This window comes from Petromyzon marinus, chromosome 17, assembly GCF_048934315.1.
Source record: "Petromyzon marinus isolate PM22_M1 ecotype Great Lakes invasive population chromosome 17, UKy_Petmar_22M1.pri1.0, whole genome shotgun sequence".
NCBI classification, from domain to species: Eukaryota; Metazoa; Chordata; class Hyperoartia; order Petromyzontiformes; family Petromyzontidae; genus Petromyzon; species Petromyzon marinus.
This window is the reverse complement of record NC_133683.1, coordinates 21,359,160-21,377,436: the sequence shown is the minus strand read 5'-3', so window position 1 is coordinate 21,377,436 and position 18,277 is coordinate 21,359,160.

Genomic DNA, 18,277 nt, shown 5'->3' with positions numbered 1-18,277 from the left:
CGGTACATGCATACAGATCCCGAGCAACCCGTAACTATGAGCTGATTAAAGTTACATTTCAGCTGTTGACTTGTACACCAAATTAACAAGCCGAGAGGAAACGATCCAGCAAAACTGAAACGCCACTTTTCCATGTCCATATCGAGTGGCAGCCTCGTGTAAGCAGATTCATTAAGAAACGGTTATCTTACTGCATTGTAGCCAACATCTGCTTGGCTGCAAGTAACGAAATGACAACCCTTGATCAATTCGCTGCTGGATCAAGATCTCTCCTCCCCGTGTTTGTCATGGAAACTGTTATAAAACAAACTTTACACTTTTTGATTTACCTTTCAATGCTTTGTTACAACCTAACCAAGTAACTCGATTTTAATCCGTGGGAATGCGGTCCATTTTGTCCCTTCTTCTCGAGGTCATTGAGGATTATTTAACCACGTAGGTTGGTGAAGGAGGTTCCTAGGGACTGGTTCTGATATCACCCCACGCTCGCCGGGTCCACAACGCAGTGTGCCGCTGATGCTACACTCAGACACTGCACCTATCATAATGTGGTGGTGTCAAACATAACGGGAACATATTTTTTTTAAAAATGCCTTTCGATCATACCAAAGTCCAATGCAACAATACAATAAATTCCATTTTTAGATTGTTTGTTGCCAAGGATACATCGCGTCAGTGCTTCAGCCGGCTGGGAGTGCATTGTCTGAGACTGCGAAGCTTTCATGTCAATAGCTAAAGGTTACGTTTAGATTTAGAGTTAGGATTACTACACTAGTTATCAATACTCTTACAATTATACACCATACGTCACTGCTATGTTAGAAGGGGGCATCGATCCGCTATTAAAACAGACATCTGTGCTTCTCGCTGTTATCGCCTGTGGATTTTTCTCCGGGTCCTCCTAGTTTTTCCCTCCACATTTAGAGACACGCGTTTAGAATATGTGGCCACTATAAATGACAAGCTACTTCGTTGAGCTATCATTTGTGGCCAGGTCGCTTCTGAAAAAAAATATCTTTGTAGCTCAGTGGACTTTACCTGGCAAAATAAAAAAAGTTTATTTTTTTGTTTAGTTTATCACATATATGTGTATGTGTGCTTATAATTGATGAGATGTATTCATGTGCAGTGATAGGGATGGAAAAAGGCGGTGGGGGTATTGTATCTAGCAGTGGATGGATCATGAAGGATGAGTGATCTTCATCACGTGATGATTTATTATTATTTCATGACGGACTAACTGACGACAACGAATGGCGATTGGTGATTATGAATCGTGACGAACAATGACAACGGAAACGGTGGTCAGCTCGATGAGGATTATAGTGACCACGATGATGATGACGATGATCAACACAAACAAAGGGTACTGATGGTGTCCGTGTACCAGTCGATAATGCCTATGGGAACGCGTCATTGCGCCAGGATGCATTGGCCCAGTACCGCCGCGATAAATCGTGGGGGGGGGGAGGAGGGAGAGGACGCTCCACCCTGGGATTGAGTGGAGCCACGTTCGAGGAGGAGTGGTGCATCACGATCGCAGCGTCTTGTGAATCGTGACGCCTCAGTCGCGACCCTTTCTCTCAGTGTCACGCTTAGCCCGCCCTCTTGCCACGTTACAGTCATTTACAGATTTTAATCGGGCAATAATTGGTTCATATGGTTTCCGAAAGGATTTAATTACGGGCATGAACCATCGCGCGAACTCCGGTCATCCTCGCAGTGGCTTTTGGCTACCCATCGAACAAAGATTGTCACTACATCGCATGCTTTCAAATGCGATTCCGCAGCCGTCTGGAACGTTCTTCCTTCCGATATTGGGAAGCCACCGGAGCTATGCACTTTTAAATCTCGATTGAAAATTTATTTCTTTAGAACTGCTTTTTGCGTTTAATTTGTTGTCCATCCCCCACACCTCCGATAGCACGGTTGGCTACATACGGTGTGAAATAAGTTCAACATACGTACATGACTCTTTGTCATATTAAATTTGGGTTGTTGATGTTGGTGGTTGTCATGTCACCTGGTGAGCCATATTGAATGTGCTATGAGTGTAATCACAAACCTTTGAGGCAAGGGTTGGTGGATCATGAATCTTTATGAAATCCCAAAAGCCACTGGGTGGCGATTTGGCCAAGAGATGGCAGCGAACAGAGTGAGTGTGTGAATCTATCTGTGCGGAACTTTGAGAATCATCTCCTCCACATGTCACACACATGTTAACGAATTAATTGTAACGCAGGGTCGTTTTGATAAAATAATATTGAGCCTAAAGTCTTTTGTACTGGGTAGTCGTGGTAGTATTATTATTGGAATTCTTGATTTGTGCTGCTGGATCGGGTCATTACACGGAGTTGCCATTTCTGTGGCATAATTCCAACTTGAGGGCACGTGGACAATCTTGATCCACTCTACTGAAAATGGTGAATTCAACAGAGCACAGTTATGATGCGCTTTAAATCTGTTTGGTGCACTGTCATATAAATCTGGCAACCTATGTTTGATACCCAGCATATGGCTAACACGGGTTGCCCGTGATACTCTCTCCTGGTCCTGGGCTCTGCTTTGCCAACCTGCATTGACGAGCGATTAGCACGGTTGGCTACGTACGGTGCGAAAGAAGTTCAACGTACATATACTGATGACATTACTAGACTTTGGAAGAAAAAAAAACATCAACATAGGTCAAACAAGCTCCATGGTGGACACAGAGCGGATTTTAAAAAAATAAGAATCAGATTTGTATTATTTATTTACTTAGAATTTGCAGGTGTGCGGTGCTCTTAGAAACGTGTGTAATCATGTGTGTGTAAACATGTGTGTAAACATGTGTGTAAACGTGAGTGCACGTGAGATGTGCTTGTAATCCAAATGCACTTCCTCGCTTGTCACAATTTATTTCATTCGATGGGCCAGAACTCGTTTGGCACCGAGTGTCAGTATGTTGCATTGCGTCCGAAGGAACTTTTCATGGGAAAGTAATAACTTGTACAATCACAACTGACAGTAGTGTCTAGGGTCTTGGCTGTATCGGGGTCGACATTTTTTTCCAGCCCCCCCCCCCCTGTTCTCTGGAATGTTATCGACAAAGGCAACTGATGTTCATTTTGCATGAGTGTAGAGTTCATGAATGGATGGGTGCTTTCTGACGAAAACTCAGTGTTCACGCTTGATCTCTGTCCGTTTGTCTGTGTGCCTACCTGTATGTGTCTGTAGCGCTGCGCTATGAACACGGCGACCCGAGTTCGATTCCCGCTCACGGCCAACACCAGGTGACGATTATCTGAACCGGTCTTGGGCCTCCACTAGGTCGACCCAGCCTCAAATGAGTGTATGGTGTGATGTGTAAACATCGCCACTTGGGGAGACAAAGGCGGCCAGGCGTGGTGTTGGCCACCCACCCCATCTTGTGCCGTGCCAACCTTCGTAGGTGCTCGCTTAACAGCACTCGCTCCAACATTCTGTTAAGGATATACGGAGGATCTTTGTCCATTTGTAACTGGGGGGAGGGGGAGAAGGGGGGGGGGGCACGATGCATCTTCAAAAGAGTATCTAATGCGGACAAAACATTATAGCACTCTAAAGTTGCGTCGCTTTTAGAGAACCGCCGTTGAGAGAAGGAGCCAAATTGGTCAAAGGGATGCCCGCACTGCTCCTGGCAATTGACATACTGAGCGCTGCTCTCTGGTCACAAGCGTACGGACTTGCGCTGCTTCGTGTGTCACCCAGGTCACCACCATTTGCGAATGAAATGCACCCTGGTCTATTGAGTTCTCACCTGGTTGAACAAAATAAACTTGAACATTAATGCGTAGCTGCCGCGAGTACTTACACCGCACCTCGAAAAGTGCTGCAGGATCCATGCAAATGCGTGCCTTTTATTTTGCCTTGTTTGAATGAGTCTTGAGCATCCCATGTTTACGTGTAAACTCCGGCACATTTCACTGAGGGGAGCGCCTTTAACCACTTGTTGCAGAGGTTCGAATTCAGCGGCCGTCCGATTAGCACGGTTGGCTGCGAACAGTGCGAAAGAAATTCGATATACTTACATACAATCATAAAATATTGCGCTGTCCACTGTGAAGTTGACGTTAAAGATCCCGTGACGTAATTCGCAAGAGTAGGCCATTGTGTATTGGCGTCATTGTCCAAATGTAATACATTACCTGCAAATTTTACACGTTTCATTTTATAAAGCCAATATTGCCCCCCTCCCTCTTACTGTGAAAACTTGGCAGGACCCTCATGAATGAAGAGTTGTGGGGCTTGGCGGTGCTTTGCTGGGTAAACAAGCAGAAAGCAAAAACAATGTGCTTTACATATTCTTGGTTCTTTCGGTAAAGTCACGTAGAAGGCAAACAATAAAATAATACAAATGTAAAACAATAAAATAATGTGCTTTACATGTGTCTGTGGTTCCGTCTATGTAGGATTTACGCTTAATGCAGAAACTATCAAATTGATTGAGTGCCAGGGTGACACGTCTTACCCGAAAGTGCCAGAGATCTAGTGAAATTGCACTTTAATGAAGTCTTAGTCAAGTAACAAAGCACTATATCTATTACAGCATCTTATAATTAACGTGAACATGGGCAAATGTGCAACAATTGTGAAATGCATTGAAATCTTTAAGGCGATGCATAATAATATCTTAAGCGTTATTTATCTAGCCTCAAGCACACGTTACTGTGCCGAATAATATACAAATTCTGATTTACTGCAGTATTTTACTTATTTGGGCTGCTTTATGTAGAAGACGTGAAACTCACTGGAGTGACAAAAGGACCACAATGCACTTCAGGAGATGCTGATGGTTTTTCGCATAATGCACAAAGGCGCCATGTGTGCTCTCTTCGTAGTTTTGTGTTGTTGTTGTTGTTGTTTGAAACACACGGTCTTACAGCCTGCACTGTGATTCTGATGTGATGTCTTTGACTCATTATTTACAGATGCCATTACTGGACTTACAGCATGGACATGACCATAAGCTGGCATGGTCTGTGTCGTATAGCAAATGAATCAATCTTGTATGCCATGTATTGTTGATATATACCGTATTGCCATGAGTATAATGCTTGTTATGCCGTGACAATGTGTAGGTCTGTATCCTAACACTGCGCCAGTTTAGTTAAAGGTACTTTGTATACTTTGACCCTCACGTGCCCAAGCGTAGTATTGTTCGGTTGATGTAAATGGAGGAATAAGAGATGGTTTTGTGACCTATGATTTATTGTTTTAATTTTTTTTCTGTTAACGCGAGAGAGATGTAAAACGAAACCCAATCAAATAATGAAGTAACAAATAAAACACGCACTAAATTCGTCAGCTGGCTAAACGGTAGAGCGAGTGGCTTCCGAGTTCAAATTCGATCGGGGTGGACTTGCCCTCTGCAGTGGGAATGTGGAATTCCTACGTTTGACTCAAGGATGTACACGGGAGATGAGCAACGCCTCATTGCTCATTTGAGCGACAAATCACTTTGAGATGTGTGACTCCATTAGAAATGTATGAACAATGTTGCTCTGTAAATGATCAAGTAAGGCAAGTAACCGGGAGCAATATACGCCTGCTTCTCTCTCGGCTTTTAATGGCACGAACTTACAAATATTTACTCCAAAAATCACGGCATTAAAATCCGATTGAGCATTTGAATAAAAACCGATTCCCGAAATTTTGAGGAGATCCAAATTCAAGAACGTTTTTTCTATATTTATTTCACATTTTCTAATCGGATTTTACATTTGCTATCACTACTTCGAAACCTTCACGTAAGCTGAAATTTCCCACACAGAACAAGAGCGAAGGTATAAGTATTGACTGTGCAATGGGACTTTGCGTTATTAATCGTGTCGGAGACCAATGAGACAACTGGCTTAGCTTTAACAATGGTAGCTCGAGGCTCAATCGTGGGTATTGTTGAATAGTCTTCCCCACATCGATGTCCGTCCCCTTCGCGTGTAAAAAAAAATACAACCCTCCCCCCCCAATGAATTTAGAAACCTGAATTGCAGCTGCATCATGAAAATGTCGCAGCAGCGCTCGATGCATTTCGTGCGGAGTGCGCTTGTTTAGTCCGGGGTGTCACGGACGGACCGTGCGGACGCGTTGCGTAGCTTGTTTGAGCAAACGCGAGTTAATTAAATGTCAGGGTGAGACCCTTCAGATGCATAATGGTTTAACCGCGCTGCGATGGGAGCGAAGTGAGTGCGGAGAGCCCCCCCCGCCGCCCCGCATGTGCGGTTTTCACTCGGAGCAACGTGGCGCATCATGCGGCATCATTATCTCTGCCCGGTTTAAGCTTGCCATGATCAAGTGGGCGACCGCAGAAACATTGCTACAAGCTCAACGCATTTGGGCAATAACAGTGGCATGAAAAGGATGAAATATATATAATCAATTTTTATTTAAAGCTTTCGTGACTGCAGGGATTCATATTCTTGGTTCTTTCGGTAAAGTCACGTAGAAGGGGAAATAAATAAATAGAATGAAAATATAATTGTATTGTTTTATATTTTTATCATTTTATTGTTTCCCTTCTACGTGACGTTACCGAAAGAACCAAGAATATAACTATATAATAACGTTTCGGGAAATTGCGCTTCTTCAAAGCATTTTATTCATCCTGTCCATCATCATCATCATCATCTTCATTGTTATTGTCAGTGTTATCATTGTTATTGTCAGTGTTATCATTGTTATTGTCAGTGTTATCATTGCTATTGTCAGTGTTATCATTGCTATTGTCAGTGTTATCATTGTTATTGTCAGTGTTATCATTGCTATTGTCAGTGGTATCATTGTTATTGTCAGTGTTATCATTGCTATTGTCAGTGTTATCATTGTTATTGTCAGTGTTATCATTGTTATTGTCAATGTTATCATTGCTATTGTCAGTGTTATCATTGTTATTGTCAGTATTGTTATTGTCAGTGTTATCATTGTTATTGTCAGTATTGTTATTGTCAGTGTTATCATTGCTATTGTCAGTGTTATCATTGTTATTGTCAGTGTTATCATTGCTATTGTCAGTGGTATCATTGTTATTGTCAGTGTTATCATTGCTATTGTCAGTGTTATCATTGTTATTGTCAGTGTTATCATTGTTATTGTCAATGTTATCATTGCTATTGTCAGTGTTATCATTGTTATTGTCAGTATTGTTATTGTCAGTGTTATCATTGTTATTGTCAGTATTGTTATTGTCAGTGTTATCATTGTTATTGTCAGTGTTATCATTGTTATTGTCATTGTTAACATTGTTGTCAGTGTTATCATTGCTATTGTCAGTATCAATCTGACAATCGTCCTTCATCCATGTAATCATAATCTATCAGCCATAAATCATCATCCATTGGTCATCATTTATTGTCATCCAAGAATTACCTGGAGTATCAACAACAACCGCCATTCGCCACTAAGTGGTGGTGATGTCACCACGGTGCTTGTGCCAGGCTGGGTGCACGTTGAGGCCACGTGAAGTGTCGAACGCCCGCTGGCAGGAGGTCACGGGGCAGACCCAGCAGGTGCCACGGGTTGACTGAGACGACTGGCTGATGCACCACCTGTGCCCCCTACTGTGCCAACTTGCTGCGCTTTAGCCACCCGGCGCTCCGCTTGTTGAGAGCGTCGCTCCTCCGCCCTCCGTTGTTGTTGGAGGTCGACTGCCTCTAAAAAATATTGTTAAATCAAACAACACCGATCTTTGTATATTTCTGGGCCACATAAAGACTGAATGTGTATTAAATCGTGACTTAAAGCTTTCGTGACTTCAGGAATTCATATTCTTTGGGTCTTTCGGTAAAGCCACGTAGATAGAACAAATAATAAAATAATAAAAATAATAACAATAATATTATATATTCTCAGCAGCTCCCCCGCTATATTTTTCACTTGATGACGATTGCTTGTGTTGCGATCGAAACGTCGTGATATTGTTAATATTTTTATTATTTGATTATTTGTTCTATCTACGTGGCTTTACGGAAACACCCAAAGAATATGAATGTGTATTGTATGATGTAAGTATATTAATATGTTTTATTCAGATCGCATTGCAGTGTGTTTTATGGAGCTTAGAAAATGGTCTTTAAACGTGCAAGTTCTAAGAATGAAAATCTACTGGCGCCCACGGACTTGAATGAAATGTCTCTTTATCTTCTCAGTCCATCATACGGGTTGGGAGGCACGTGCTTGTTGTGGTGTGGATATGTCACGCCAATTGTAGAGTGTATTGTTAAACTCTGGCACCGGGAATGTGATAGCGATGGTCGGTACGATTCCCTTGATTTCCCCCCTCTGGACGTACGAGAGGATGACACTCAGCAATTCCATCTTCCAGTCCCCCAGCAGTCTGAAGCTTACAGCACAAGGCTCGGTGGGGGTGCTGAGGTTGGTCCTGCACTAACAAATGTCCGTTTTTACGATTTAATTAAAAAATATATATTTGATCAGATAAGGCCCACTGAGCTATATACCTCTTATTAAAAAGCGACCGGGCCACAAATGATAGCTCAACGAAGTGGATAATCATGTAAATATTTATAGCAGCCAAATCATATTTCCCAGCTTTATTGCATTCATTCCATAGCAGTAGATCACTGACCACTGTTAAGATGGGCCACACACAACAACTCTACGACACCCACTTCTCCACCACCTCTAACCAAGAGGAGCTGGAGCCAGGTCTGCCTGCTACTGTATCGGGTCGACTCTGGTTGTCACCCATCCACCCACCCACCCATCCAACTCACCCCTGGTCAGGCTCAACCGGCTTTGCTTACAAGGTTATGATGAGATCGAGCACATTGGGGACGATTTTTTCGGGTCTGTCGGCGAATGTGCACAACGATAGGTGCGCGAGCCCACTGTTGGGACGTGTGTGCTTCATGACGTGGGCCAATCGCTTTGACTTCCGACATTGGCTCTCGAAAATAGACTTGAGGATGTAACACCAATTGGTGTGCACGTGTTCATTCCACTGAGCTCCTCGAAGGTTCCGATCAGAGTGGCGCGGCCACGCTCCGGCTGGCAAATTGCTTCCAGAGCACCCCGTACATTTGTCTTGCAGCAAATGTGGTACAATAAATACGGGGTGATGCAGAGCAGGGGGGGGGGCATAGTCTGTGTTTGCCTTCAATTGCCAGCCAGTCTCCTGCTGTCGTCACGTGTAAACTAATGGGACTCACCTGCCGATTCATGGGTAAATATTCATAGACACCTGCGGTGCCCTAAGAATTCCAGCCGATGGGTTCTCATAATGGAAAAGGCTCATCATGCAAGGACACGAGTTTCTACGACTAATTTGTTCTGCGTATTTAAAATCGCTGCGGATTTAACCCCCATTTCATAGCTTGTGCTTTATGTGTGTGTAGTTATGCGAGAATGCGTGTGTGTTACTTGACTTGGTTCGGAGTGCGCTGCTTGAAATGTATACAGCTGTGCACGCGCGCGTGTGTGCTTCCTCGCGTGTGTACGTTCACATGTGACCCACGCTTGGTGTACACATCCCTAATTGACATTAATACAAAGATCTGTGTGTGTGTGCGTTTTTTGTCCCACGTCGAGAGCGGTGGTGCAGTGGTTAGCACACTGCGCAATGAACCCCGCGACTCGAGTGTGATTCCCACTCACCCAACAGTGAGAAAACGTCCAAACCGGGCCTTGGCCTCCCAGGAATACATTGCAAAGGAGTGCATTGTGCGGTGTTTAAACATCAGCACCGGGGGTAGACAAAGCCAGCCAGCCGGGCGTGGTGTTGGTCACCCACCCACCTCGAATTCTATGCCGACTCTAATAATGTGTGCTCGTTAACAGCACTTGCCCCAAGTTTGCTCGAGGCAATACGGGGGGTAGAGTGGGGGATCTTTGCCTTTGCATGTCACGTGAATATTTCCTATCATGCGCGCCCGTGGGGATGCCTGCTGGCTGTTTGCACGCACATCGTGTTCCGAGCATTGTGTGCGATGCTGATGCTTGACATCTTGCGGCGTGGCTACGGTGTGAAGTGCTTCACTCCGCCTCCCACGGTGGTCGAGACTGCTCGGCAATGAGGGAGGAGGAAGAGGAGGGGGGGGGGGGCGACACGAGTGGCACGGTCAAGGGAGGAGCGTCGGGAGCGGTTCACGTCCCATCGTGGGACGTGAACAATGGAATGTCAATCGCTGCTCTGCATCCAAGAAGTACGCCAACATCAAGTGCACCGCGAAGCGAAATGTCAAACGCCAATCCCTTCCACTTGCTCCTTAGCGTGAACATATATTTAAAAAAAAAATGTTTATACGAAACTTTTTTAAAGTCCACTGCTGGCAGGGGGAATTGATTCGGTATCACGTCACCCCCCTCCCAACTCCGGCCACTATCTGTGGATGTCTGTTAGCTATATCTACGGAATCTGTTGGTGTCTCTTAGATATGCCTAGGGAGAATGTGGGTGTCTCCTAGACATGCCTGGGAAGTCTAATTCTGGCCAAAAACGAGTCCACGTTCTTCTCCCTTCAAAGGGTGACACTACTGGTGATTACACTGATGATGAGACGTTGAATTACACAGCAGCGCGTGAATAGCACTCGGCAATGAGTCCCGTGTTCAGTCAATAAATATAATAATTAACCTGATTGATTTTTAACAAATTTTTCCACGATCAGACTAACAATTACTACACAAATTTGTATATTTCCTGAAAAAAACACAAATTGTCGACGACTTCATTCAACTTTTCATATTTAAAGACGTACCCATCGGAAACCGCTCGATTTAAAGATTCCGTTATTTTTTTATTAGAAAGAACAAAAATTACTTAACCTAACACTCTATGAGGATAATTATTACCGTTTTCGAATCAATCAGATGTGAACATCATAAAATGTATATTTATTTCGTTCATACCCGCTTTAATCCGAAATATCTCAAACTATCAAAAATAGAACAATGATTCTCTCTTTAATTGTATTTTCTGTTTAACGCTCTATCAAACGATCTTTTATTTTGAACGGTTTCTGAATGACGAGCACAAACATGTTCATGGGGCACTTAAAATCGAGATTTGGGGGCCTTAAAATTTAAAATATGGGATTTGTTGTTTGTGTCCTAAAAGCTACTCATTGACCAAATTTCAGCTTTCTACCTTGTCGGGAAGTACCCTCGAGTTTTTATAGGTCAAGGACTTCATTTATTTACATAGAAGAGAGTCGAGTAGAACTCCGCTTATTCGTGACGAAGTTTATAGGGTGGAGGGGGAGAGCTTTTCTGATCACACCTTTTTTTTTAATCATTAACTCGAGCAGAACATGCCCAACTTCCAAAGTGGGTGTCTGGGTCCCCTGCTGCACAGCGCCCGTGTACGGGATGGGGATGCGTTACGTGGCTGGCTGACAGAGTCTCCCAGCGAGGAGGAGGAGGCGCTGTTGTTCCTGCTGCTGCTGCTACTGGGGCTGCTGCGGCTGCCAGCTCAAGCGTTGATTATATTATTTGACCCTTCACCATCCAGCAGCGGAGCATCAATCATGTCCGCCTCGAGTCGCCAAAGCCTTGTCGCGGAACGGGAGACGTGCACGTATCTATTGCTTCCACTGCATAACACCCTCGCATCGTCCTATATTTGTTTAATACGCGTTTATGAATCGTGTTTATGAATTGTGTGTGTGTGTGAATTGTGTGTGTATATGAATTGTGTGTGTGAATTGTGTGTATAGCGCGCCGCGCTACGAACCCGGCAACCCGACTTCGAATCCCACCCACGGCCATCACCAGTGACGATTATTTGAAACGATCCTGGGTCTCCCCTAGGTCGATTCGGCCTCAAATGAGTACCTGGTACGGCTTGTAAACATCGCCACGAGGGATACAAAGGTGGCCGGGCGTGGTGCTGGCCATTCGCCCCCTTCGTGTGCCGTGCCGATCTGCATAGGTGCTCGCTAACAGCACTTGCCCCAACAGTCTGTTACAGGCTACACGTTTGGGCTTTGTCTTTGCGAGTATGCACACATCCCAGACATGTTCTCGAATGTCACGTTAGTCAGTCAGGGTGCAGCCCTGCAATTGCTTGCTCGTACCGCCGCCGCCGCCGTCGCTGCTGCTGCTGCTGGAAGAACCTGTGCTGGAGCGAAGTTCGTGAGAGGTAAAGGTGCGGTCCCGCCAAAGCGCTCACTCGCGCCACGACTGCTGGAAGGGCGTCCATACGAGGGAGTCTCTTCGAAGGGGACGCTCGACAGAGCTCACCCTAACAAGGGTGATATTGGCCCCACTATTTCACGCTGGCCAGATGTCGTGGAAGCGGTTCGAGTACCCAGATTTTACCCCCATCGCACAGCGCGAAGTGCTTGCCACCAACGTACCGCAGAACCTTGCTGATATCGTCAAGAAGCACCGCGGGTAACTCCGATCATCCTCGCAGCGGCTTTTGGCGAGCCAGCTAACAACAAGGACGGGCACCGCATCGCGTGGCGCTTTCAGATGAGCTTCTGCGGCCGTCTGGAACGCTCTTCCCATATTAGATTAGGAAGCTGCTGGAGCTATGCACTTTGAAATCTAGATTTAAAGCTCGTTTCTTTAGAATATATTTTTTGTGTTTAGTTTCCCCCCCCCCCCCCGCCGCACCTCCGATGAGCATGGTTTGCTACGTACAGTGGGAAAGACGTTCAACACACACACACACACACTGCTTGATGGTAGGTGGACGGAGGCGGTTGTACATGGGGTGGGTTAAAAATTGTCCCACTGTTTCAATAGTTCTGGAGATTGAACCCATGACCTCTATGTTCACCATTACCATTCTTACGAAGAGAATGAAGCAAAAACATGCATCTGCTGTCAATGTTGAAACATGCCCTTTTTTTCCACGTGAGTTTGGTGAAGTTGATTGGGAAACGGTGATGGGCTCAGACCTGCACTAAGTCATGGGATGGTGGTGATGTGTTACAGTTGGGATTCGTTACAGCGCCCCTGATTACATCAATTTTAATATTTCACCTGGATAATCTCTTGAGATTAACCTCTCATTTGCAAGGGTGTCGGTCTACGGTGTCAATTAATACATGCATAGCATACGCGTGATGACACGTACGCAAAAAAACACATTTTAGTCTAAAGCTTCTACACTGTACACATGTATACAATAAACGCCACAGTCAAACACTTCACTAAGTGGTGCACACTGTCGGTTGACGTAGAATGTACTCTTGCTGTCGCAGTTACAAGTATTGTTCCAGGGGTGTTTAATTGAAGATTGAAATAATTTGAGATTGGCAGCATTTGTGTTCATGTTCCTGGGTGAGTGTTCCATATTGAGCCAGCTTTGTGTGTGGTTGAGTGTTAGTGCGAGCGGAGCGGTGGTGTAGCGGTTAGCGCGCTGCGCTACAAACCCGGCGACCCGGATTCGATTCTCGCTCACGGCCAACATCAGTAACGATCATCTGAACCTGTCCTGGGTCTCCCCTACGTCCACTCAGCCTCAAATGAGTACCTGATGTGGTGTGTAAACATCGCCACTGGGGAGACAAAGGCGGTCGGGCGTGGTGCTGGCCACCCACCCCCTCGTGTACCGTTCCGGCCATCATATGTAGGTGCTTGCTAACAGCACTTGCCCCTACAGTCTATTAAAGGCTATACGGGGGATCTTTGTTATTTTTGTGTGCCTGTATGGGGTTATTTGACTCGAGGAATTGCAGCCTGCCAGTAAGTTTCCCCGTTTGGTTTCTACCGAGGTATGTGTAGCGTCCTAAGGAATTGGGATATATATGAGTATGTATACCGATAATTGATGCTTAGCATTGTACTATGACGATGAGATAGACTGGTGACAGTTATTGCAGAAAGCGGACCTATTCATTGTATGATCTCTGCTGTATAGAGGGATACGATAGATTAAAAAAACTGAAATATATTTATTTTTACCGTGGGGTTTGTGCTGTGTGCTTGTGTAAATCTCTTGTTTACCGATAAAGTCCTCCCTCATTCTCAAGAATGTTGTTGCAGGGGGTCTGCATCATTTCCGTAAGTAGCTATTGGTATGTGTTTCCAAATTGAGTGATTCGCGAGTATTGTTTTCTTAGTTAGGTACATTTGGACAAATGGCCCATTCACTTTGTGAATAACGTCACGAGATCTTGAATGTCCGCTGTGAAGCAGGCGCTGCATTTTGGTTTATGATTAATACACCTCCAGTTTTAAACAGGATGGCCTGTTGGAATCGAACTGCGAACGCCTGCAACAAGCAGCGAACGTCACCATTCGATGTTATAATTGTATTGTTTTGATATGTGGAAGATGGAATAAAGCTTTGATAAAGCAATCCATTCCGATTTAGCAAGTGCCTCATGCCCTGTGTTATTTCCCAAGAGTAAACACTATATTTGGAAAATGTTCCTTATAACACGATGCTCTTCATCTATGGAACAATATTGTATTTTAATTGCATTTGAATAACCTTCCTCGCCAATCAGTTGTAAGGGACAGACTGGACAGATTGCTTGGACAACGCAAATACTTTTGAACACTATTAACACCGAACTCATTTGATGGGTAAGATGTGGTAAAGGTGCAGCCTTGCACCTCTTTGCTCATACTGCCTTTATAGAGAGGCCCTCTCGAGGAGGGTATTTGGCCTACTCTTCCACATTCGACAGATACCTTGGAAGGTGGGAGTACTCACACTTTATCCTTCCACACCCGATCTGCCGATTGGCTATTATTTTATAAGTATTTTAAAAATATTTTTGGCCGAAGTTTTGATCGTAATATTGCTGGAGGTTTTTGTGTTCAACGTTACAAATAATTGGCAGATGTTTCCGTTCATTTGTTGGTGATTTTTTTGTTAACATGTACGCTGTTCGTTTAACACGTAGGCTTTCGCGACCAATACCATCCATAATACAGGTTTTTTGGGTTAGATCGTATTATGTGAAGTACACGTGTTCAGCTCTTTTTTACGTGTGATTTAGGACTCTCTTGAAAAAATTAGACTTTTATCTCGTTCAAATAAAGATGTTGATTGATTGCTTGATTGCTATATAAGTCATGATGCTATGTGCTTGTTTTGTCGTCCGTTATAAGCAAAGATGTTGGTCAAAATGATTTATGACGAAATATAAATGTTACATCCTGCCACATACTTCACCTTAACAATATGCTGTTGTGTTTTTACACTCTCTTGTGAAGGTTAAAAAACAGTTACATGAAAGGCTGTATACTGTATTTAATATGTTTTTGGGCTGAGTTCCAATGAAATAACTGCAACAGCTAGAAGCAAAAAAAATAAAATTCCGCCGTGATTGCCCAAAGATGAATTCAGCAATGCATTATTAAGTTGATCTAAAAAAATGGACTCTCATTATTTATATATGCTTTAGGTACAGTCTTGAGACGCCACGTATTGGCTGCAAAGGGCACAGTTTAAAGGATTAATTATTTATTGTTTCGTCGCATCAAGAGTAATAGAGGGGTTATGAGCTATTGAGGTCAAGACATTATTTACACATACGGAGACATGCTGCGAATGAAAATATTTTCCAGTTGGTTGGTCGGTGATTAAAGCAAAACAAAATTTGAGATCAGTGGAGAACAAAAAACCGAATAAATTTCTTTAGCTGCGGTAAACCGCCGTTGGTGAATGAGCACAGTTGAGTTTGTGAGGGGAGAAGTTGAGTCTGTCCAGCGCCGACGCTGACAGAGCGTGCAAACTTTGAATTTGATCACCTCCCAGCACTCCGGCAACTCTCTGTGAATTCAATAATTTTTTTATCAGAGTAGTGATTTTTCCATACCCATTTATAAAGTAAGAGACGCGATGGGACATGATTATATGACATTTGAACAGCATTAATGCATCGCTCTTTCTGAGTGATTACCTGGTGATTTCATTGAATTAGAAGTTCAGCCGGGAAACAGTCGTGAGGTACAGGAAGAGTGTTTTGTTTAATTTCAAGGTTACTTTGTACCATGTAAAATTAATCTCATTTTACAACTGTTGGTTTTCATGGTCGTGCTGTACAACTGCTCCTCCCCGATGCGTTTTTGGGCCGTCACAATGTCCGACGTTTCGCCTAACGTGTCTGTAACGTCGTCAGGACCTAACCCTGCATGTACAGCAAAGGTCATCAGGGGCACGTCGGACATCGTGCCATCAATGGTTACCATGCAAACAACACGCGGCACAACCAGAAAACACATCAGATAGCTAATCTAATATTTTCTATCGATAAAACTGCATTATAACGTTACATATATAATAGCCTGACAATGTGGGCAGTGGCTCTTCGTCAGAGCACATTCATATCACTATGATAATGATAGTTCTAATAATAAGTATTATTCACTCTCCTTTGCCAATCCACTGGTCAATCCCCCATGCCACCCCCGTCGCAGTAATATCAATTTTTCGAATCCTCAAAACGCGTCTGTAAAAATAATAACGGCCATAACGTACTTAAAATAGCAGACATGCGGCCAGTGCAAAGGCAGGGCTTTAATTTTGTCACTGGTTTTAATTTCGATGGTGATATTTCACGCACCGTTGGTAACCCCTCGGTGACCCTTGAGGCAATTCATTTGATGTAATTCCCACTTCTGAACCGGGGTTTGGAATGGATTTTAGCATCCCCACGTCTTGCTGCGCCTGCCCCCTTCTCTAACCCGAAAGCACTCATCACGTAAGATCGGATCGATGATGAAATTACGATGGGGGTTTGCTCTTCCCCATCGTGTGTGTGCCCAGGCCCTTGCGTTTTTCTTCCGCCAGAAGAGGACTTTCCCTCGCACGTCGCTTGGCCGCTGGCATCCCTCGCACGCATCGATCAACGTCACTCAAAGCCCAGAGGGGAACTGTGGAGCAGACATTGCGCCGCGGGCAAAAGGCAATTTGTAATTGCGCCAGTTTCAAGGTTCATTTTGTGGATGCTTCATTTGCCCCCGGACAACGGGCAATGCACGGTGCTGTGTGTGGCAGTAGTTGTGCCACTACATTCATGAAATCTCGCAGCCTGCATCGCCACGAGCCCCTACTCAATTGAGAGCCCATCATCTGTCTCCCCAATGCGATGCCTCAGCACTTCCCCCCCCCCCAACTACACACCAGGCCTACCACAACACCTCCTTCACACTTGCGCCTCGTCTGTGGTCACTAGAATAACACCATCACTTTTAATAACCCCGATTTAACACGTAGACCTTCGCGTCCAATGTTATCCATAACAAAGGATTTTTGGGTTAGATCGCATTTTTCATCTTAAACCATGATCGTCCTATGTACAATTTTATAATCGCTTTAAAGCGATGACAACACGGACGGGTTGTGCTCTTTGGCGTAATGGCGACCGTTTGCTGTGGAGGTTTTGAGGCATTTATGGGAAGAATTTATTTTTCAAACACCACCTCGTTTAGACAACAGAGGTGAAAATGTATTTACTGTTTAAAGAAAATGTTCACCAATGCTGCTGGATAATTTTCCGACACCCAACCCCAGCAAACAAAAAAATCAAAGGAAAAATACTCCTGACGTTAGGGAATTATGTAGCCTTGAGCAGTTAGGTTACTCAATAATGCATCTCTTCAGCAGATTTGTCATGCACAGCGTACGTGTTAGTTGTAACAATTTCTGAATGTAAATGTAACAGTATAATTTATCTTCAACAAAGAGCATTTTTAATTGTTTCCATGAAACGTGGACCGCGAATCCTTGCGTCTTCTTAACATAAATACAAGCTTGTTAAACATCAAGAAGAATGCAGTACCGTTGGTGAGTGATTCGTTTTTCGCTCGTAATGTTATTATTATTATTTACACAGGGGAGAATGATTTAGTCGCAAGAGTTCATATGTGCGGTGTAGACACATCTGCGTGGTCTGTCTTGAGGCGCAATTGGTGAGCAGTTGGCACATTCTACTTGGGGCCAAAACGCGCGACATCTCGATTCCCTGATTGCATGGCGTGCGAGTCCAATTATTAACAACCTCTTTAACTGCTCTTCTTTTGTCACTTCTCAATTTGAAAACCATTGATGCAGATGTGTGCGTGAATTACAACAAAAATAACAGCAGAGCGTTTTCTTGGGCGCTATGATCCAATGTTGTCTGAATGCGCAATTTTGTGTAGGATCTTGGAAGCTAATGTCACCGCCAGCCCGTCTTGTCTCTCTCCTCCCGTCATCGTAGCGACAGAACGGAGCAGGCTGAGCCTGATGAGTACTTGACTGGGTGACTGCCCAATGTGGAATAGAATGCCAAATATTCTCTAGGGGGGTGGAGGAGGGGCTCTAAAGCTCCTGTACCCTTCGGCCAGCAGTAGCG